This window comes from Rhineura floridana, chromosome 14 (genome assembly GCF_030035675.1).
Source record: "Rhineura floridana isolate rRhiFlo1 chromosome 14, rRhiFlo1.hap2, whole genome shotgun sequence".
Taxonomy (NCBI): Eukaryota; Metazoa; Chordata; class Lepidosauria; order Squamata; family Rhineuridae; genus Rhineura; species Rhineura floridana.
This window is the reverse complement of record NC_084493.1, coordinates 2,067,606-2,073,605: the sequence shown is the minus strand read 5'-3', so window position 1 is coordinate 2,073,605 and position 6,000 is coordinate 2,067,606.

Sequence of the window (6,000 nt, the reverse complement as noted above, 5' to 3'; positions counted from 1 at the left end):
CTTGGTGGTTACTTCGAAGAGACCATTTACTGTGATGGCACCAACAAGATGGAGAACACTCCCTTTGGATGTGTGACATGCAACCCTGATTTCTGACATATGTTTAAAAAACATTAAACAAGCTGTCAGGCAATAGCAATGTGAGCTGGTATCTGATTTTGGCTGGTCCATACAGATTTGACTTTTACTTGTATTGTTTTACTCACTGTATTTTGTTTAACTTTGTTTTTAAACATGTTGTATGCTGCTTTGAAACTTTTGTATTAGCGGGCTTAGAAATGTATGCAAATAAATGGATAAACATGCAAAAGGGCGAGAGTGATCACCTAAGCCCTCTCCCCACTGTCATCTCCTCTACAGCACTCCAAGGCCGGATATTTATGTCCTCTAGTGAGTGAAAGCAGTGGACGAGCCTGACAAGATCTTGCATTCTGTCTTCTTGTTGCACCTGAAAGCCATTTAGCAGAGCTCTAGAATAACAGTCATAAAGGCACTTGGAGCTGCATGAACTCACCAGGGTCTGCTAGAGACATTAATCTGGGGCAACTGATTGGTTTCCCCGCCATAAGCATTTGGCAGCCTGTCCTAGCCTTGCATTATTTAATCTGCACTCCTCCTCCACCACCACCCCTTGTGAGAAATAATCTTTTATGGTCTTCCTGCAGCACCAGACTCGAAGCGCCTTCTTTACTGGCAAGGAGCAGGCGAAGGGACGGGTCATCCATAGCAAGACGTCAATTTCAAAGGCAGTGGAACTTCATTCCTCTCAAGAAAAATGGAGGAGATTATTTGTCTTGGCTGGGAGCCCCTGATGAGCTCAACCTAAAAAACCCACATCGAAAATGCTTCTGGATTTGGAGCGCAGCTGCAGCCTCAGAATCCAGATGCTTCAGGTCAGACCCATCTCTCTTCAATATCCTGGAAATGCCCTCTTGTGGAAAGTGGAGGGATTTCCCCTGGTCCACGGAGGCCTCACCTCACCGTCAGGAGGATCCGGGATATGTAACCTGCAGTCCTGGTGCCCTCCTGGGGTGAATGAACAGTTCTGTTAAAAATATAAAAAGTGCAGGGGGCCCCTCCAGACGTTCACCAGTTTTGCAGAAGAGATTTAAGTGCATACTGGAATGTTAGGTTCGCACAGCTGTAGTGGATCGAAGTCCTCTGTCATCTGAGCTCAACAAATCTACTTTTACAAGAAATGGACTTATTTGCAGTTTGGAAAGTGATGGAAAGCATTGAAAAGTGTGGGATGAACAAACAACTAACAGGAAGATGTGTAAACACCCAGCAAGCAATTCAGGATGAAGGCAGGGCAAATGCTTATTGTCTTATAACCAGGGGTGTAGTCGTCCATGGTCTCAGGGGATCTTAGACCCCTTACTTTTTTGGGAGCAGGGTCTCTATGTCTCCAGCATCCCATGAGCCAATCAGCATGAAAGGGGAATGTGTTAGCCACTGAGAAGAGTCTTCTAGCATGTTTCTTTGTGCTTTCCTGATGATGGGAGCCAATAAGAGTGAAAGGGGGCAAGTCACCCACTGAGAAGACTCTTCTCAGTAACTAACCCTCTCCCCTGTCATGCTGAGTGGCTCCTGAGGACATCTGTTATTGTGAGAAAAGGCAATAACAAGGATCTCATTCTCAACCCAGCAGCAAAAAAGGGGACGTGGCATTGACTATTATGCAAACCTTGCACTTCTGAATTTGCCACTACACTGCTGCTTATAACTTCACTGCAAAGAAATCAGAATAAATGCTGAATAACGACCAGCTGTGAGTCCAAGCCCCTGCTCAATGCAGGAATCCAAGTTCAAGCATCCCTGACAGATGGTTTTCCAGCTGCCTCTTGAATGCCTCCAGTATTAGAAAGCCCACCACCTCCCTAGGTCATTGGTTCCATGGTTGTACCACTCTAACAATTAGGAAGTTTTCCTGATGTTCAGCCAAAATCTGGCTTCCTGCAACTTGAGCCCATTATTCCGTGTCCTGGGCTGTGGAACAATCGAGAAGAGATCCTGGCCCGCCTCTGTGTGGCAATCGTTCAAGTACTTGAAGAGTGCTATCATCATATCTCCCCCTCAGTCTTCTCTTCTCAAGGCTAAACTTGCCCAATTCTTTCAGTCTCTCCGCATAGGGCTTTGTTTCCAGTCCCTTGATTATCCTCGTTGCCCTCCTCTGAACCCGTAATTGCAAACTGATGCAGAAATGTGGCAAACTGAGCTGAAGACTGGGAAAATAAGAAATGGATAGAACCCAGAACTGACAGATTTGTCCATCCCTAGCTATAGGGCTGCCGTCGTGCCTGCATTTACTCGCATTCCACTCTTTCCTTGTTCTGCGTATTCTTTGGTCTCCAAATGAAGTGAGCACGAAATGTCACAATGCTCATCTTCTTGTTATTATTAACTGCATTCAGACCCCAACCTTTCTCCAAGGTGGCGTACATGGCTCTCCCCCTCCTCACTTCATCCCCACAACAAGCAGGTGAGGTAGGCTAGGCTGAGAGGCAGTGACTGGCCCAAAGTGCTTGACAATTGACAGCTGAATGTGTGAACTGACTCCACTGAAGGGCATTTTGAGTTGGAGGCAAAATAAAAGTTGGTTCTGGTCTGTTTGGTCTGTTTGGACACATTCACTCATGCAAGCCAGCCATCAAGTGATTCAATTGCATGGGTTAACCGGGTCACAGAGGAGGCATTCCTCTGGATTCCATCAGGGAAGGAGGACAGAACCTTCCCTCTGACCACCTCTCTGCCAGCTTCACCCCATGCCCTCACACTCAAGAGAAAAAAATTTTTTTCCTTCTGCCGCTATGAGGCAAGCAGAGTTACAGCAGCAGATCCCCTGGGCATCCCGTGAACATTTATCTGCCTAGTCCATCTATAATTCTATGATTCCATGAAGATGCAGCCAAATAGCCCTTCATTGACCCCCCTCCCTGGTGTGGCTTCAAGGAGACTATTTGGGGAGAGTTTGTGGAGATGGCAATGTGGCAGAATTCCTTTCAAGATGGATGTGCTAAAGCAAATGAATTTGCTTCCAGGCTCCTTGTCTGTTTGCTTTGGTTACATTCCTCCCCCCCCCAAGTCTTTCACTCGTTGCAGACTTGGCTGTGCAAAGAAAGCTCTGCAACAGGCTCAGCCAGCACCTAGAAGCCCATCAACTCATTTGGTCCCATCACTCCAGGGCAAGGGTTCCCAGATGTGTTGGCAAAATGCAGACTGGCTCCTATTCATCCAGAATGACATCGCCCGCCCGCCCTCCATGAAAACAAATCAGCAGGAAATATCCAAGCTTCTTCCTGTGTGGACAGAGAAATTACTGCAGCGGTGTAGTTTAATGTCCCCTCTGCCTCCAGCCTTTGAAGTCCTAATGGCACATGGTGCAAATGACATGATTATCAATCATGTCATGGGTTTTTAAGAGCTTAAATACTAGCCATAAGGGGTACCCAATTGTCCATAGGAACTCAGCATGTGGAGAGGGGAGTTTAAAACGTTCCCTCCCCACCACAATATTGGTGAAAATAGCCTCCCCCAACCCCATGGTAAATGTATCCTTAAAGACAGAGAAAACTGTCAGTATATTGGTTTTCCTCCATTTCTCATTTTTCCAGTCTTAAATTCAAAGTTCTTCATGTTTCTACATCAGTTTGTGATTTTTAAAGAAAGTTCTTCTTGAAAATTCATCTGCTTTTATTGACGCAAATTTCTCCTTTACGTTCACGTTTGTGTGCAATTTTGCCTTATACGTTTTTCCAAAGCAATTTTCTAGAATGCATTTTATATGTTAATTTCACAAACATATGAATTTTTTTTGCACCCTTTAGCTTAGTATATGCATTTTGGTACATATTATATGGCTAGAGAACTGCACTGCAAAATTTGGAGAACTGTGAATGTCAAAGGATGGCTGTGTTCAGTTTGAACTTTGTTTCCAAAATGCAAGTTTGGTAGGTTCACCTTTAAATGCAAACTGAATCAAATTTCTCATCCATTCCCTGTTTACATTGGGGGGGGAATCCCATTTACTTTTTTCTTAAAATAAATTGCTACCTGATATGTGATTTTCTCCAGTATCGTGACTATGGAGGGAAGGCTTAAATCACCCCAATCCACATATTAAATTCCTGAGGACGATTATCTGCCCAGACACCTAGCATTTATTTTTTTGAAAGACCTGATATGATTGCTGATCATAACATTTGAGTTACATGTAACTAGAAGTCATTGAGTTGCATCCAATTAATTTGCATCCAACTAGGATAGTCTTCTCTATTCATTTCAGTGGGCTTCCTCTGAGTGTGATTGACACTGAATGCAAACCATTCCGTTTTTCTCCCTTCCTTCTAATCTTTAAAAGAAATAAATGTTTAAAAAGCAAGAGATTTTTAAAGCAAGTTTTTTTTTTAAAAAAGCAAATTTTAAAAAAGCTTTTTTTAAAAAAAAAAGGTGGAAAGTGGGAGAGGAATCTGGTTTGAGGCAGATGACTTTCTGGCTTGTTTCTAAAACTATAATCTCTTCAGAATAACTCTGGTTCAGATGTTTTGGGCCACAAGACTAGCTGGGCCTGATAGGAGCTATTGTCAAAAAACATCTGGAGGACCAGGTTGGGGAAGGCTGCTCTAGTTTTAAAGAGGGAATCATTTCTGTTATGTGTCAGTGTGTCAATTGTTAAAGTATTTCTTTTATCAATACATGCCTAAGCACATCCACTGACACATTTTGAGACTGGCTTTGCTAGCTCCCAAATTAGGTGCTTATTGCCACAAAATAATTGGGTGTTAGAACAAATTAAACCAGAATTATCACTAGAAGGGAAAATGAAACTGAGTTTATCATACTTTGGACACATAAAGACATGATTCACTAGAAAAGACAATAATTCTGGCGAAAATGGGAGTAGAAAAAGAGGAAGGGCAAACAAGAGATAGATTGATTCCATAAAGGAAGCCACAGACCTGTACTTACAAGATCTGAACAGGGTGGTTCATGACAGATGCTCTTGGAGGTTGCTGATTCATAGGGTTGCCATAAGTTGTGATCGACTTGAAGGCACATAACAACAGTCACAAAAAGTTTCAGCTACATAAATAGATTATACACATTCAGCTTCAAGAGAGAGGGAAAGGAGAAGGTTGGCTCCCAAGGATGGACACAACTATCCAGAATTTGGCTCAGGAAGAAATAGTGATGGCTACCAACTTAGATGGCTTTGAAAGACCATTAGACATATTCATGGAGAATAAGGCTCTCAGTGGCTATTAGGCATGATGGCTATATTCTACCTCTACTGTCAGACACAGTGTGCTTCTGAATACCTGTTGCTGAGAATCACAAGTGGGGAGAGTTGCTGTCGTGCATCTGCTTTCAGGCTTCCCAGAGGCATCTGGCTGGCCACTGTGAGAACAGGATGCTGGACTAGATATGCCCTCCCTTTGGTCGGACCCAGCAGGGCTGTTACATTCTTAAGTCTACTCCTTGGGGCTACAGGGTGTCACCCCTTCCTTGCACTGAGAGATTATGAACTCAAGGCTAAACAAGGCATTTTGAACTCCTCGCTCATGCTCAGACCCAGCTCATCTTCTATACAGCCGTCCCAACATCTGGCAATCTGGGGAGTAGGGGCAAGAATAACATTTTCCCACTTACAAAATGTTGTGGTTAGAGCATTCAGAAAAGGCGGTATGGCCATGAAGAAAGGTGTCTGGACAGGCTGCAGCAAATGGGAAACAACTGTGTGTATTTAGCTTCCTAAAAATAGATTCTCTGGAAAGGCCTTGAGTTGGTTTTCTTCCATTAAGAGCCATTCTAGAGTCAAATGAACGGAACACTTTTTGCATATAGCTGTTTCCTATAGTTCATTCTTTCCTCTAAATGTGCTTACCACATGCCCAGGCTGAATTCCAAAGAAGATTCTCTCTAATCCAGGAGAAGTGGGAAAACATCCAGGCACCTCCCACCCCTCCAGTTGCCCATCTGCTCCTAGCAAAATTCTTTCTC